Raw genomic sequence first — 17,911 nt, forward strand, 5'->3', positions numbered from 1 at the left:
CGGGACGGTATCCATCCCACTCGGGAAGGTGCCGCTCTCATTTCCTGCAGCATAGGTCATAGTCTCAGAACAGGCCTAGTTAATTTCTGACAATCCAGAGCCAAGGCCAGGGAGCAGACGAACAGGCTAAACCGACTGTCTGCTAGCTGCACAGAGTCATCACTCAGGGTCCACTACATCGAGACTGTGTCTGTTCCCCGAGCTAAACAAAAAGGTAGAAATATTCAGAGAGTTTGTTCCAGTAACCTAATCAATATAAAATTAGATCATACTGACTGACAAGCCTCTTCCAGCACCTTTGATCTAAAGGTGGGGCTATTAAATATTAGCTCTCTTACATCTAAAGCGCTAATGGTTAATGAACTTATTACTGATCAGGAGTTTAATGTACTTTGTTTAACTGAAACATGGATTAAGCCAAAGGAATATATAGCATTAAATGAAGCAAGTCCTCCTGGATACAGTTATATACACCAGTCTCGTCTAACTGGCAGAGGAGGAGGCGTCGTGGTTATTTATAATGATTATCTAGGTGTAACACAAAAACCGGTTATAAATTTAATACCTTTGAAGTTCTTCATACTCATATAATGTATGTAGCCTCGAAAAATAAGTCTACCCAGTTAATTCCATTACTTATTATTTACAGGCCCCCGGGGCCATATTCTGAGTTTCTTTCTGAATTTGCAGACTTTATCTCAGATCTGTTTATTTCCTTAGACAAAGCTTTAGTTGTCGGAGATTTTAATATTCACTTCGATAACCCAGAAGACCCTTTAAAAACAGTGTTTGTGTCCATTTTAGATTCAGTAGGGATTAATCAGAATGTCATAGGACCGACCCATAATGGTGGTCACACCCTCAATCTAATACTAACATTCGGGTTAAACATAGACAATATAGTCATACTTCCACAGTCTGAAGTTATCTCAGATCATTATCTCATCTCATTCAAACTGTGTCTGAGTATATGCACCTCACCACGCTACTGTATTAAACGTACATTTGCGTCAACTACTGCACAGAGCTTTATAAATGATCTCCCAGAGTTATCAACTTTGATTGGGTCACTGTCAGCCCCTGCAGAACTTGATCAGGCAACTGAATGCTTAGAGTCAATATTCCGCCATACCTTAGATAATGTAGCTCCTCTTAAAAGGAAAATGGTCAGAGACAAAAAATTAGCACCCTGGTATAATGATGTCACTCGCACATTAAAACAGACAACTTGAAAACTGGAACGTAAATGGCATCAAACAAAGTTGGTAGTGTTCAAATTAGCGTGGAAGGAGAGCTTCCTGAAGTATAGAAAAGCTCTTAGTGCTGCGAGATCAACATATCTCTCCTCCCTAATAGAAGATAACAAAAATAATCCTAGATTCCTATTTAATACTGTAGCAAAATTAACCAGGAATAAGTCCACTATAGACACATGCACACCTGTAGTAGCAACGATTTCATGAATTTTTTTAATGGCAAACTTGAGAATATCCGACAAAAAATTCAAACTACTAATTTAAGGTCAGACAATGTAAGTGACCCTGTAGTTAACAATATAACTGTATCAGATCATCAATTAAAATGTTTTACTCCCCTAAAAGAAACTGAATTACTTTCATTAATCTCGGCATCAAAAGCCTCAACTTGCGTACTAGATCCCTTACCGACACATCTATTCAAACAGATAATACCTGAAGTAATTGAACCACTTCTAAAAATAATAAATTATTCTCTTAGGATTGGCTATGTACCCAAATCCTTTAAACTAGCAGTTATCAAACCCCTGATTAAAAAACCTGACCTTGATCCCTGTCAGCTGTCCAATTATCGACCAATATCAAACCTCCCCTTTATCTCCAAGATCCTTGAAAAAGCTGTGGCACAGCAGTTATGCTCATATTTACATAGGAATAACATCCATGAAATATATCAGTCAGGATTTAGACCTAATCATAGCACAGACACAGCTTTGGTTAAAGTAGTAAACGACCTACTGTTGGCGTCTGATCAGGGCTGTGTCTCGCTGCTTGTGTTGCTTGACCTTAGTGCAGCATTTGATACCATTGATCATTCCATTCTCCTGGATAGACTAGAAAATGTTATGGGAGTTAAGGGAATGGCCCTCTCCTGTCTCAGGTCTTATTTAACTGATCGCTATCAGTATGTTGATATAAATGGTGATATTTCTAGATGTACTGAGGTAAAGTTTGGTGTTCCACAAGGTTCTGTCTTGGGTCCACTGCTTTTTTCTTGATATGTTACCTCTGGGTGATATTCGTAAACATTGTACAGTAGTCGTCGACTTACGACTGCGTTTGGTTACGACTGACTGGTCGTAAACTGATCTGGTCGTAAGTCGGCCTATGTTAAATGAACGTAAGTATATTGTGATGTGTAATGATATTGTAATCATCTTAAAGTCTTATTTTATCAACATTTTCTTATTTCATTACCTTGGCTCATTATTTGGTTTAAGTCAAACACTGCATACTACACTGCATACAGTACAATTCGTTTAATATGTGCAAAACAAAAAATACGAAATACAGGTGTGAAAAATAGAAAATATTTTAGTTTGAAACATACCAAAATACAAATGTAAAACATAGCAAAATACAAAATTTAGTGACCGCTGGCATCACTGGTGCTTGGCTGTGGGTCGTCTACGTCATCATCAGCTGTTGCAGCGCTCAGGCTGGTGGGAGGATTTGCTCGTTTCATTAACCAGGAGCTGGGGCGGAAACTGTATGATGGAGTGTGCGAGGGAGCACGAGAGAGACTGCATATGTGCCTGGAGCTGGGGCGGAAACTGTTGTACGCGGCGAGAGGTGTTGCCGGGAGCTGGGGCAGAAACTGTATGACGGAGTGCGCGAAGGAGCGCAAGAGAGACTGCACATGTGCCTGGAGCTGGGCCGGAAACTGTTGTACACAGCAAGAGGCGCTGCCGGGAGCTGGGGCGGAAACTGTCATACGCTCAGCTAGCTCAGCTGGGAAACACTTGCCAGTCATAACCAGACGGTCGTAAAGTCGATCAGTCGTAAGTCACGTAGGTCGTAAGTCGACAACTACCTGTATTAGTTTCCACTGTTATGCCGATGACACACAGTTGTATGTTTCTGCAAAACCTGATGAGAGACACCAGCTTAATAGAATTGAGGAATGTGTAAAGGACATTAGACACTGGATGCTTATTAACTTCCTTCTGCTTAACTCTGACAAGACTGAAGTGCTTGTACTAGGATCACATGCAGCTAGAAGTAAGTTTTCTGATTACACAGTAACTCTGGATGGCCTTTCTGTTTCTTCACGTGCAGCAGTAAAAGACCTCGGAGTGATTATTGACCCCAGTCTTTCATTCGAAACTCACATTGATAACATTACCCGGATAGCTTTCTTTCATCTCAGAAATATTGCTAAGATAAGAAATTTAATGTCACTACGTGACGTGGAAAAACTAGTTCATGCTTTCGTTACCTCCAGGTTGGATTATTGTAATGCCTTACTGTCTGGATGTTCCAATAAGTGCATAAACAAGCTCCAGTTAGTTCAAAATGCAGCAGCAAGAGTCCTTACTAGAACTAAAAAATATGACCACATCACGCCTGTCTTATCCACACTGCATTGGCTCCCAATCAAATTTCGTATTAATTATAAAATACTACTATTGACCTTTAAAGCACTGAATGGTCTTGCACCACAGTACCTGAGTGAACTTCTGCTCCTCTATGACCTGCCACGCCTACTTAGATCAAAAGGTGCAGACTATCTGCTGGTATCTCGTATAGTGAAGGCTACATCAGGGGGCGGAGCCTTTTCTTACAAAACCCCTTGTAAGATTGTATGTGTGTTCTCGTGCATAGCTGTACTGAACTTATGACCCTTTCACACCCTGGTAAACGTGCATAATCGCGAGAACATACTCTTTTATTTTCTCTGTACCTTCTAGTTTCGCTGAAACCACATTCCTGGTTCCTCCTGTTCTAGGGGGTGTATGGTCTGCTCTTTCATGTATAATAAAAACGACTCCTTATCTGGCGAGTTGACCTTGTGCCCCCGAGCCCCTTACTTATCTTGTCACGCAAGCTTCTGATGTATATAAACCCTGCTCTCTGTGTGTATCACTGAGCAGTGCCTGAATAAACCAGATTGATTTAACTCGTGTGGTTTGCTTTAACCCTGCTCCAGAGCGCTCTTACGTCAACGCATCTGAACTGAGACAGACACAGGTTCTAACAATTTGGTGACCCCGACGTGATACTCTCAATCAGGTAAGACATGTTTGATTGACTACCTGGTTGGCAGTAGTTTCGTAGTGTCCTACGGAGGACAGTTTTCCCTGGTTCGAGTCCAGGAAGAGCGCGCTATACAAATTTGTACTATATTTGTTGTCTGTTCCTCTTCAGATCCGTTTGTTGTCATTGTACGATGGGAAGCTCGTTCCCTAAGCCTGCGCCAGGGGAAACCCCGGCCGAATGGATGAATAAGTGTGGTTTAGGCTATTACGTTACGCCGTGGCTGGACAATTTGGCTGGGTGGACGGAGGCAAATCCTCAGATTCCATCGTATCCCCGTGATGGGACGTTTAATCCAGGCTTTCTTGCTTCAGCGCACCGTATGATTTATGAAAGCTTAGGCGATCCGGATTGGGACCGCCCTTATATGCGGGAAGGATATGCCAAATGGTATGATATGAAGAAGATTTGGGATAATTTTAAACAGGCTTATACTCCCCGTTCAGTCCTGAAATCCATCCCGAAGCCTCGGGCTGCACCCGTCACCAAGGAAACGGAGGAGGCGGCGCTAGGAAAATCCAAATCTCATTCTGCTCCTCCAGCCTCGTTAGATAGTAAACCTCCACCTTATAGTAAGGCTGGAAAAATTACTGGTAAATCGCCGTCAGCTGTAAAAACGATTCCTAAAATATATCCGTCCTTGGCTGCTGTGTCTGCGTGCCCCCCCCCCACGGTTGACAGAGGGCAGCGTCCCGGAGGGATAAAGGGTGCGCCTGCATCAGCCAAGAACGGCAAAGACGAAGAAAGTAGTGACGATACCGATGATGACACCGATGACGATGATGATTGGGATAATCCTGACGATGTGGGACCAGACGCCGGCTCGCGTCCTTACCCGCCACAAAATGCTGCTTGTGTATGGGTCGCAAAGCGCAGTGGTATTGATATAACTCCTCCGTCCCCGTCGGCTCTTAAGGACATCATCTCGCTTCTTCCGTCACCCGATAAGCCCTTGCTTTTTGTTGATCAGTTAATTAATGTTTCTCGTAATTGTCAGCTTACGGGAGCTGATTACCGGTTTATTCTGCAAAATAAATTAGGAGGCGCATATGATGAGACAGCCCTGTTAGAAAACGTTCAGGTTCTCGCCCCCGTCAATGATCAAGCTGAAAATATTAAGGAAGAGTATGAAGGGGATGACGGTCGCCCGCGTCGGCGCACCGTGACTACCTTCTTTTGGAAGGACACGCCGAACGCACTGCAGCAGCTTCGTGAGCAATTGACGCGATACCTGCTCGCCTTAAAACAAGCAAATAGAGACCTGTCACAGGTCACTAACTGCAAACAGGAGCGTTCTGAGCTGACGTCGGCTTTCTGGAAGCGCTTTGGGGAAGTTTGGCAACATTTGGGAGGTCTCGAACTCAATTTGGCAAACCCGAACCCAATGTTCTTGTCCACCTTTTTGTCTAATTGTCGCCCCGAAATACAGAGCGTTTTAAAACATCACTGGAGTGACCGGAATAATCTGGTCCTCCGCCAGGCCGGGGAGCGGGTGCGCACGCTGGAGAGCGATGGTCTCTTAGACTGTAAAACGAATAAAGCATGTTTATCCGTCGTGCCGGGCGGACGAGCGGAGGGACGACAGGAGAGGGGTCGCCGAACGGGACCGCGCGGCGGGGGAGGGAGGAGAAATGGAAAGTGCCACTATTGTGGAAAAGAGGGGCACTGGATAAGAGAATGTCATGCGAAACAGCGAGATGAGCAGGAACGCGAGAAACCCGTCATGCGCGCCGGTTCAAGCCCCACAGGGCAGAGAGATCCTGCCCGCCCATAGGGCTGCCCTCAGAGCGATGAAACCCCGACCGTTGCTATGTTAAATCTTTTATTCAGCTCCCCTCTTAACGAAGATCTTCCCACTATTGTTTTATGCCTGGCAGGGACTGAATATCCTTTTTTACTCGACACCGGGGCTACCATGTCCTCAGTGGGGAGGGAATATGCGGGTCCTTTATCTACACGGTCTGTAAGCTCTGTGGGAATAGAAGGGGTTCCTTTCCATTCCAGTTGCACGCCCCCCCTTTCTGTTACTTGTGCCCTTGATCCTTTACTGAAGTTTTCTCACTCCTTTGTTTGCATGCCTGATTGCCCTTTTAACCTGCTTGGACGGGACCTCTAGGGCTCTCTATTTCTTTTAGTGGTTCACACATGGTTGTTGACATACCAGACGAAACCTCGTCGGCTGCTCTTGCCCTCACCTCCCTTTCTCTTCCCCATAACCTTCTCAATGCTGCTTGTGCCGTTACCTGCCTCACACCCTCTCTTTCTGATCTCCCAGCTTCTCTTTGGGCGGAACATAAGGACGAGGTGGGCTTTGTTAACTGTACCCCTTACGAGGCGGTCATTAAACACTCTTCGCCAGTATATGTAAAACAGTACCCCCTTTCCCCAGCTAAACTGTCTGGCATTGATGATGTTCTGTGTTCTCTCCTAGAGCAAGGTGTGGTTGTTCCCTGTGTCAGCCCTTATAACACCCCAGTGAATCCGGTGCAGAAGCCCAACGGCACGTGGCGTTTCACCCAGGATTTGCGTAAGATTAATGAGTTAATTATCCCAGTCGCCCCATTAGTTCCAGACGTTCCCTCTCTTATGGCCTCGATTCCGTGTGAACATGCGTTTTTCTCTGTGATTGACCTCTGTTCTGCCTTTTTCAGCGTCCCTGTGGGCCACGACACGCAGCCCCTGTTCGCTTTTACGCACAGGGGAAAGCAGTACACATGGACCAGGTTACCCCAAGGATATGTCGATTCCCCCGCGGTTTTTACAGCCGTAGTGAGGGACGCCTTGGCCGGTTTGTGCCTCCCCTCGGGCTCCTCCGTGCTCCAATACGCGGATGATCTTCTGGTAACGGCGGAGGACGAGGACCTTTGCGCTAAAGCCACACTCGCTCTCCTCTCTCTTCTGGCGCAAGAAGGTTTCAAGGTCTCACGAACTAAGCTTCAGTTCTGCCTCCCCACTGTTCGATATCTGGGTCACGATCTCTCCCAGGGCTCCCGCAGGCTCAGCCCCGAGCGTGTGCAGGTCATCCTAGACACTCAGGTGCCTGCCACCAAACACGCCCTCATGGCTTTTCTGGGACTTATCAATTACTGCCGCCAGTGGATTCCTGACTGTTCCACCTATGACAAGTGTCTGCGCTCTGCAATTCTGCACTCGGACCCTTTGACTCAGCCCCTGGTGTGGTCTGATGAGATGCTGACGGCCTTTAGGGCCTTGAAACAGGCTTTATGCTCGGCCCCTGCTCTCGGACTTCCGAATTACCGTTTGCCGTTTCATTTATATGTGTGCAACCAGCAGGGAACTGCGTCTGGGGTTTTGGCGCAGGAGCACGGGGGGGGTATGCGGCCTTGTGCGTTCCTCTCTAAAACTCTTGATTCTGTGGCACAGGGTCTCCCTGCTTGCCTCAGGGCGGTGGCTGCATGTGCTGTCATGGTCACGGACGCTGAACGGCTGGTTTTGTCTCACCCGCTCGTTCTCCACACCTCACATGATGTAGTGCACGTTTTAAAGAACCTCAGTACCCAGCATTTATCTGCGCAGCGTCGCTCTGGATACGAGTCTATTCTTTTGGCCACCGAGAATCTTACTGTCAAACCCTCCTCCTCCTTTGATTCTCTCGCGCACGCGCTTCAGCGCCTCCTCAATTCACAGGATGATTTTCTTCCTTCTGAAACACACGACTGCATTTCTAGCATTCTTTTCGAGACAAGTATCCGCTCCGACTTACGTTCCACCCCCTTACTTTCAGGTGATTCGCTGTTTGTGGACGGCTCGTGCTCACGCCCCTCTGACGGCGTTTTCGTGTGTGGTTATTCTGTGTGCCGCCTTCCTGATGAAACTGTTGAAGCTTTTTCTCTTCCTTTCTCCTCGGCTCAGGCTGCCGAACTATACGCTCTAACTCGTGCATGTGTTATTGCCCAGGACACAGACGTCACTATCTACACTGATTCACGTTACGCTTTCGGCGTTGCTCACGACTTTGGTCGGATTTGGGCTTCGCGTGGGTTCACCACTGCAGACGGTAAGCCCATTTCTCATTCTTCGCTTGTTACTGATCTTATTACAGCGTGTCTTCTCCCGCGCTCTTTAGCCATTGTTAAGACTCGTGCTCATTGTATTGGGGACTCTTTTGAGATCAGGGGAAACTCTCTCGCCGATCGCATTGCCAAAGCCGCGGCTGCCTCCGGTGTTTTTCCGCCTTCGCTTACTCTCTCCCTGGTCTCATCCAGTCGCATGATTAGTGCCGTTCTTCCGGACATTGACTTGATCTCCCTCCAGGCCTCCGCTTCGGCCTCAGACAACCATTTCTGGGACTCATGCGGCGCGCAGCCGTCTGACGGCGTTCGGATCGATGCTCAGGGCCGCCTTTGTTTGCCTAGACATTGCACTCCATTTCTCGTCCGCGAGTTTCATGGTCCCACTCACCGCGGACGAAGGGGGGTAGTGGAGGATTTATCCAAAATATTTTGCATCGACAAAATACACACCGATGTACATCACATTCTAGACAGATGTTTAACGTGCGCCCAGAATAATCCATCTAAACCAGGCGCGGTACATCAGCACCTTCCCATACCTGACACGCCGTTCCAGGAATGGCAGATTGACTTCACTCACATGCCAAAACAGGGCCCCTTTAAGTATCTCTTGGTCATGGTCGACAAATTTTCACGATGGGTGGAGGCTTTCCCTTGCGGGAAAGAAGACGCTCGCACGGCGGTAAACAAATTGACGCAAGAAATCATTCCGCGTTATGGCCTCCCGGTAGGGATAGACTCTGACAAAGGTACGCCGTTCACCTCTAAGGTGACACAAGAACTGTGTAAAGACTTAAAAATCCTTTGGCGATTCCACATCCCGTACCATCCACAATCCTCCGGCATTGTGGAGCGCGCAAATAGAACAATCAAGGGTAAGCTGCGTAAAGCCATGCAAGAAGCTGGTACTAAAAATTGGGTACAAGTTTTGCCCTTAGTCCTCGCTGACATGCGAATGACCGCTCAAGTGGCCCTCGACAACCTGTCTCCGTATGAGCTCGTGATGGGCCGGCCTTTTCCTACACCCTGGCGCAGAGGTATGCAGGCTATAGGAACGAGTGATCTTGATGTACATCTCAGTGAGTACGCCGTGGGTCTCATGCGGGTGTTGGATGAGTACTGGACGAGACTAAATTCCAAAAAGCCTCCCATTCCTGAGGCACCCACTCACCCCTTTGAGGTAGGGGATAAAGTGTTGGTAAAGAAATTTGCGAAATTAGGCGCTCCTTTGGAGGAACCGCCCTACAGTGAACCCACGGATGTGCTCGCTGTAACTCGAACGGCTGTACTAACTGACCTTTTTCCACAGTGGATTCATGCCAGTCGAATAAAGAAGGCTCCAATGTAATAGAAATCTATATTGTTGATGCTTAACAGGTTTTTGTGTTTCAGAAAGTTGCTGTGACAATAGCTGACGGCCTTTTCAGGGATCCCCTTTCCAGCATCCGGAGTGATCCGGTTTCGGCTGATCTACAAAGAGGGGATGGTCGGTGCGTCCCGCAGACTTCTGAACTGAGGAATCTGGAAGACACGTGAGCCTGGGCTACCTTCAACTATCTACATCCTGTGGACACAGAAAGAACAAAGTCAGTGACCAGTATGACTTTCCTTCTGGTATTGGTCTTAGTGCTTGGAGCAGGGAATCCCGCTCAAGCCAGCCACGAGGACAACGTTTTTTGGCGATTTGCCAATTGGACTGCTAAACAACATACTAATCAGTCTTGTTATGTCTGTCAATACGTTAGAGTCTAAACTGTAGTTATACTCTGTAAACAAAGTATAAAAGAGGGGATTGTAAGATTGTATGTGTGTTCTCGTGCATAGCTGTACTGAACTTATGACCCTTTCACACCCTGGTAAACGTGCATAATCGCGAGAACATACTCTTTTATTTTCTCTGTACCTTCTAGTTTCGCTGAAACCACATTCCTGGTTCCTCCTGTTCTAGGGGGTGTATGGTCTGCTCTTTCATGTATAATAAAAACGACTCCTTATCTGGCGAGTTGACCTTGTGCCCCCGAGCCCCTTACTTATCTTGTCACGCAAGCTTCTGATGTATATAAACCCTGCTCTCTGTGTGTATCACTGAGCAGTGCCTGAATAAACCAGATTGATTTAACTCGTGTGGTTTGCTTTAACCCTGCTCCAGAGCGCTCTTACGTCAACGCATCTGAACTGAGACAGACACAGGTTCTAACACCCCACATTTATGGAACAGCCTTCCAAGTAGTGTTCGGGAATCAGGCACAGTCTCAGTGTTTAAGTCTAGGCTGAAAACATATCTGTTTAGTCAAGCCTTTTGTTAATGGTGTTTATGAGGTAAAGGTGTAGATCTGGAGGGTCCTCAGACATAGAGTGTTTTGGTAAACTGAGCTGTATGGATGCTGTCAGTCCCCACTCGAGTTTGTTGATGGTGTAGTGCATAGACCGTGGAACGCATTTGAACAAGGGGGGGCCACAATCGCAAGAGGGTGTCACCGAAATGTTAGGTCAGACATGATGCATATAGGCTACATTATACACGGACACACACGTAATGCTATCAGTCATGACAGCCAGCACAGAACCGCGCAGATTAAAATGCACAAGAAAAGCACCTCGGTGGTCGGTGGTAACTCAACTTAAACTGCTTGCTTGTACCAGTACTAAAGCACTATAGAGAGAAACACTGAACACAGAGAAGTGCACTCGGCGGTGCTCGGTCAGAGGAAAGTATGGGAATATGCCTGCAGTTTTGTCAGAGCTGCGTGTGTGTCCGCGCGCGCGAGTGCGCGTCTCTGTGCGTCTGTGTGAGTGTGTGCGTTTCCACAATATGCCAGCACATAACTGCGCAGAATAAAATGCCAAAACAGCCAACAGCACAGAAGGCTATACATACGGTAGATTAATCCATCGGTCATGACTTTAGCCCACAACATGCCAGCACATAACTGCGCAGAATAAAATGCTAAAACAGCCAACAGTACACAACAAAAGCACCTCGGTAGTAGGCTAACTCAACTTAAACAACTTGCTTGTATCAGTACCAATGCAGTATAGAAACATTGAAAACAGAGGAAGCAGTGCACTCGGCGGTGCTAATAGAAGTAACCAATGACTTACCCTAAAAACTTCCCAAAGGCCTGCCTGGTTTGAGTAAATACCACTTTTAAAGATTAGTTTTATTGCATTACTTAAACAGTATGAGTATATGAGACAGTCATTGGGTGTACTCATTTTTGTAATTTAAACAAACTAAAACTATCATGTTTTACCTCAGGCCACAGTGCTGCCCTGTTGTGATTGGCTCAAAACTCAAGACAAGTTGAGTTGACGGCTACAGAGGAAGTTGCGCCATTTTCTAATTTACACAGAGCAATTTAAGGTCTTTGCACTTTTGACAGCAAGCTAATTAGCATGTTAGCGGCTACAGTCGGTACTCGGCACGTTAAAAGTGGGTCAATGTTGTAACGACATCACGCTACTGTACAAGCAATGCTTATTTAACGGTAACAAACTTAAGCCCTATATGTTGAAATTCCTCTCTTATTCGTTCGTTAATTTATCACACAGTCTTACCTCAGTCAACTTCTTCCCTCCTTCTGTGAAAATTCAACGTCTCGGACTCGGACACAAGTGGGTGGGGAATGCGTTTGATTAAGTCTCCTGATTGGCTGGTGATAGATTGGTGTCATTAAAAAATATGGTTTAGCCTATTTTTTTAAATAATTTTCAAAAAGTTACCCGGGCCACGGCCCCCCTGGCCCGGGCGGTTCTGCGGCTATGGTGTAGTGGCTGGCTGCTTTATGTCCCGGGGCTCCCTCATGCCTGTGTTACCTTCTGGCTCTCCCCTTTCAGTTATGCTGTCATAGTTAGTTGCCGGAGTCCCTGCTTGTACTCAGTGCAATATGGATACTGTTCCTACTTATTCAGGTGACATTGGGCATACCTAACAACCTGTGTTCTCTCTTCCCTCCCTCCCCCCAAATCTGTCCCTCTGAGTTACATGTTGGTCCTGGGATCGAGATGCTGACCTCTTCTGCTCCTCGGACCTGCCTGATCCATCCTGGTGCCCTGTGTCTGGTTGTGTTAGGACTGGGACTGTTTTGGCCTCTAGAGGCTGCTGTTATTTCCTTTTCGTGTCATGTTTGTTTTGGCCTCTAGAAGCCGCCACTGTGTTTTGTGTTTGTGTTAATTGCCTGTTTAGTCCTGATTATTTTCACCTGTGTTCAATTTAGTTTGTGTATTTATACCCCCTGAGTTCAGTCCTCTTGTCACGGAGTCTTTGTGCTGTTATGTTTATCTCCAGTTTCCTCTGTACTGTGTTCTTTGTTTTGCACTTTGCTTTTCTTTTGGATTTAGTAGTGACTGTGTTTTTGGATCTTCTGAGCTTTTGCATTTTTGCCTTTTCCTTTTTGGACTTTGAACTTTTGGATATTTTATTTTTCCCTTTGTCTTCCCAGTGTTGGATTACACTCTTTGGTTTTTTTTTTTGTTTTGCCCTGGATTGTATATAGTGTATATAGTATAAATAAACCTTTTGTTACTTTTTCTACTTCTGCCTCACGCCTCTGCATTTGAGTCATCCCCCTGGTGTCCTAGTGGGGGTTTGCTGGATTATCACACCAACGAACCAGGTTCGAATCCCGGCAAAACCCTAACAGAAAGACTCCGTCATGACTGACTCAGCAGAGGCTGCTTCAACTGTCTACCCGGCCAACCTTCAGGGAATTACGGCAGCTCCGACACGCTTCGGAGCGACCATGGACGCTCATGGACGTACGCTCACCAGCCAACGTGAGGCCCTTGCTCGCCACGAGGAACTGCTTCAGCAAATCGGGAAAACCCTGGTACAGCTGACATCTCTGCCTGCATCTCCTGCTCCTGTGCCTCCTGCCATGCTGCCTTCTTCACCTCGTGAACCCAGCCTTCCTGCACCACAGAGGTACGACGGCAAGCACAGTGAGTGTCGAGAGTTCCTTACCCAGTGTCAACTCACCTTTGAGCTTCAGCCTACCACCTACACTACGGCTCGCCGCAAGATTGCCTTTGTGATCACCTTATTAGCTGGTAAGGTGCGAGCCTGGGCTACTGCTATCTGGCAAAGACAGGGACCTGAGTGCCTTGATTTCCAGCTGCTTTCTGAAGAGATGCTTCGGGTCTTCGATCAGGCGGACATCAGTACCGACGCAGCCCGAAAGCTCATGTCCATCCGGCAAGGAGGAAGCGTTGCAGATTACGCCATCTCGTTCCGGACGCTTGCAGCAGTAAGTGGATGGAACGAGACTGCCCTGGTGTCAGCCTTCCACCATAGTCTGTCTGACCCCATCAAGGATGGTCTGGCCTCTATTGGATGCCCAAGTGACCTCGAAACCCTCATCTCACATGCTATTCGTCTGGACAACAGGATGAGAGAACGCCACCAAGCCTTGAGCCCCCCCGGCCTCCCTACCTCTACCTGGAGACCGTCTACCTCCTTCAGTGACTGTCCAGAACCCATGCAAGTGGGTCGTACTCGCCTCTCCGCATCTGAGAGGGAGCGCAGAAGGAGGGACAAGTGCTGCATCTACTGTGGCAAGCCTGGTCACTTCCGAGCATCATGTCCCGAACTCTTGGGAAAAGGACCGCCCCGTCCAGCCGAGGGAGGGTTGTGACGGGGCCTACCCTCTCTCCCGGACTCCCTGGCCAAGGAATCTACATCCCGGTCTCCATCTCCTGGGGTGAGTCTGTCCACTCTTGTCAAGCTTTGATAGACTCAGGGGCGGCTGGGAACTTTATGGATATTCACTTCACCCAAAGCATCAATATTCCGACTGCACCTCTTGAAGTCCCACTGTCTGTGTCTGCCCTCGATGGCCAAGCGTTAGGTGATGGAAGAGTCACCCAAGTTACTTCTCCAGTCTTCCTCCAGTCTCAAGGTCACAAGGAAGAAATATCCCTGCACCTGATTCCTTCACCTGAGTTCCCAGTTATTCTAGGCCTTCCTTGGCTTACTTGCCACAACCCTCGCATAGACTGGGTAACAAGCCAGGTTGTGGAATGGGGCCCTGCATGCCATGCCTCTTGTCTGCTCTCTAGCTCTCCTGTGTCTCCTGCCGAGCCCCCTGATCTCACCGAGTTATCTCAAGTTCCCACAGAGTACTGGGATCTCAAGGAAGTATTCAGCAAGAGCAGGGCCGCCGTTCTTCCTCCGCACCGGGCCTACGACTGTGCCATTGACTTGCTCCCTGGGACTACCCCTCCTCGTGGCAGACTGTTTTCCCTCTCTCAGCCAGAACGCAAGGCCATGGAGGAATACCTCAAAGATGCCCTGGTCTCTGGGTTCATTCCACCCTCCACCTCACCTGCTGGTGCTGGCTTCTTCTTTGTCAGCAAGAAGGATGGGGGGCTCCGACCATGTATTGACTACAGGGGCCTGAACAAGATCACTGTGCGCAACCGATATCCCCTTCCGCTGATGTCCACTGCTTTTGACCTGCTCCAAGGTGCCACCGTCTTCACCAAGTTGGACCTACGGAACACATACCACCTCATCCGTATCCGACAGGGAGACGAGTGGAAGACTGCCTTTAACACCCCGTCTGGGCACTACGAATACCAGGTGATGCCCTTCGGACTCACCAACGCACCAGCTGTTTTTCAGGCCCTAATCAACGACGTCTTAAGGGACATGATTAACCTGTACGTTTTTGTCTACCTTGACGACATCCTTATCTTTTCCAAGACCGTGCAGGAGCACTGCCACCATGTCCGCCAGGTTCTCCAGAGGCTGCTACAGAACAATCTGTTCGCCAAGGCCCAGAAATGCGAATTTCATGTTCGAGGTCTCCTTTCTGGGATTTATTGTACGGACAGGCCAACTCCAAATGGACCCTGCCAAGACCCTGGCCATCCGGGACTGGCCTACTCCCAAGTCCGTTAAGAAGGTTCAGCAGTTCTTAGGATTCGCTAACTTCTACCGCAAGTTCATCAGGAACTTCAGTTCTGTAGCAGCACCCATGTCAGACCTCACCAAAGGGACAGGTGGATCCTATGGCTGGTCTCCTCAGGCGGAAAAGGCGTTCAAAGACCTCAAGGACCGCTTCTGCACGGCACCCATTCTGGTCCTCCTGGACACCTCCCAACCATTCATCGTGGAGGTGGATGCCTCGGACAGTGGTGTCGGTGCATTGCTCTCTCAACGTTCGGAAGGAAAGCTGCACCCCTGCGCTTACTTCTCCCACCGCCTGAGTCCTGCGGAGTCCCGGTACAATGTGGGGGATCGAGAACTGCTAGCGGTCAAACTGGCCCTTGAGGAGTGGAGGCACTGGCTGGAGGGAGCGCAACATCCATTCCTGGTTTGGATTGACCACAAGAACCTGGAGTACCTCCAGCAAGCCAAGAGACTGAACCTTTGACAGGCTAGGTGGGCCCTGTTTTTCAGTCGGTTTGACTTCACCCTCTCGTACCGCCCCGGCTCGAAGAACGCCAAACCTGACGCACTGTCCAGGCTGTTCTCTGCCACTAACAGGGAGAATGAAGTCGGGCCTATTATCCCTGTGTCCCGGATTGTGGCCCCTGTCCGCTGGAGTATTGAGGAGGCTGTCCGACGAGCCCAACGCCAGGACCCCGGTCCTGGGACGGGGCCACCGGGCCTCTTGTACATCCCACATCAAGCTCGGGCCAAGGTTCTCCAGTGGGGTCACTCTTCCCCTCTCACCGCCCACCCGGGAGCTCGGAGGACCCTGGACTTCCTGAAAAGACGCTTCTGGTGGCCTAACATGGAGAAGGAAGTAAGGTCATTTGTCCTGTCCTGTGAGGTTTGCACCAGAACCAAGAACCCACGACAGCGTCCCCAGGGTCTCCTGCATCCTCTGACCATTCCCCGGCGTCCCTGGTCCCACGTGGCAGTCGACTTCATCACAGGTCTCCCTGAGTCACAAGGTAACATGGTCATTTTGGTCATAGTTGACAGATTCTCCAAGGCCTGCCGCTTCATACCACTGTGCAAACTCCCCTCTGCTCTTGAAACAGCGAAACTTATGTTTAATCATGTCTTCCGAGTCTTTGGTCTTCCACAGGACATCGTCTCAGACCGAGGGCCCCAGTTCTCCTCCCGAGTGTGGCACGGGTTCTGCAAGGTCATCGGAGCCACTGCCAGCCTCTCCTCTTGGTTTCACCCACAGTCCAATGGTCAGACGGAGAGGCTCAACCAGGACCTGGAAACCACCCTGCGAGGCCTGGCTATGGATAACCCGACATCGTGGAGCACCTGGCTGCCATGGGCGGAGTACGCCCACAACACCCTGCAGTCATCGGCCACCAAGCTGTCGCCATTCCAGTGCCAATTCGGGTTCCAGCCACCTCTGTTCCCGGACCAGGAGGAGGATGCGGGGGTGCCCTCGGTCAACCAATATGTGAGACGGTGTCGCAAGACCTGGAGCAAGGTCAGGAAGACCCTCAAACAGACCTCCAGAACCAACCAGACTCAGGCCAACCACCATAGAAGACCTGCACACGCTTTCCGCCCTGGGCAGTGGGTTTGGCTGTCCACTAAGGACCTTCCGCTGCGGGTGGAGAACCGCAAGCTTGCTCCTCGCTACATTGGCCCCTTCAAGGTGGTGCGCAGGGTGAACCCTGTCTCCTACCGGCTCCAGTTGCCCCGGACTCTGAGGATCAACCCCACTTTCCATGTTTCCCTGTTGCGGCCCGTACTGACGTCTACGTATGCCCCTGCCCCTAGGAACCCCCCACCCCCCGCATCTTCCAGAGTCAGACTGTGTTCACTGTGCATCGCCTGCTTGACTCCCGCCGGGTCCGCGGCAGGCTGCAATATCTGGTGGATTGGGAGGGCTATGGTCCTGAGGAGCGCTGCTGGGTTCCTGCTCGGGATGTCCTAGATAAAGAACTGTGTCGGGACTTCCATTCGGCCCATCCGGATCGCCCTGGGAACGTCAGGAGACGCTCCTAGAGGGGGGGTCCTGTTAGGACTGGGACTGTTTTGGTCTCTAGAGGCCGCTGTTATTTCTTTTTCGTGTCATGTTTGTTTTGGCCTCTAGAGGCCGCCACTGTTCCTGTGTTTTGTGTTTGTGTTAACTGCCTGTTTAGTCCTGATTATTTTCACCTGTGTTCAATTTAGTTTGTGTATTTTTACCCCCTGAGTTCAGTCCTCTTGTCACGGAGTCTTTGTGCTGTTATGTTTATCTCCAGTTTCCTCTGTACTGTGTTCTTTGTTTTGCACTTTGCTTTTCTTTTGGATTTAGTAGTGACTGTGTTTTTGGATCTTCTGAGCTTTTGCATTTTTGCCTTTTCCTTTTTGGACTTTGAACTTTTGGATATTTCATTTTTCCCTTTGTTTTCCCAGTGTTGGATTATACTCTGTTTTTTTTGTTTGTTTGTTTTTTGTTTTGCCCTGGATTGTATATAGTGTATATAGTATAAATAAACCTTTTTTGTTACTTTTTCTACTTCTGCCTCACGCCTCTGCATTTGAGTCATCCCCCTGGTGGCTTAGGGGGGGTTTGCTGGATTATCACACCAACGAACCAGGTTCGAATCCCAGCAAAACCCTAACAGGTTGGAGTCTCATCGCATCGCTCCTGTGGAGGACGGCCCCATGAGGACAGT

The 17,911-nt window shown here is 48.6% G+C and overlaps 1 long non-coding RNA gene across 1 annotated transcript; it reads left to right on the forward strand.

Annotated features, from left to right (window-relative positions):
- The first annotated feature begins 3,389 nt into the window (after nt 1-3,389).
- Nucleotides 3,390-10,445, forward strand: LOC132874921 (uncharacterized). Its single transcript, XR_009651729.1, has 2 exons — nt 3,390-4,268; nt 9,719-10,445. It is a non-coding gene; the product is annotated as an uncharacterized LOC132874921 (long non-coding RNA).
- Nucleotides 10,446-17,911: the final 7,466 nt, after the last annotated feature.

This window comes from Neoarius graeffei, chromosome 27 (genome assembly GCF_027579695.1).
Source record: "Neoarius graeffei isolate fNeoGra1 chromosome 27, fNeoGra1.pri, whole genome shotgun sequence".
NCBI lineage: Eukaryota > Metazoa > Chordata > Actinopteri > Siluriformes > Ariidae > Neoarius > Neoarius graeffei.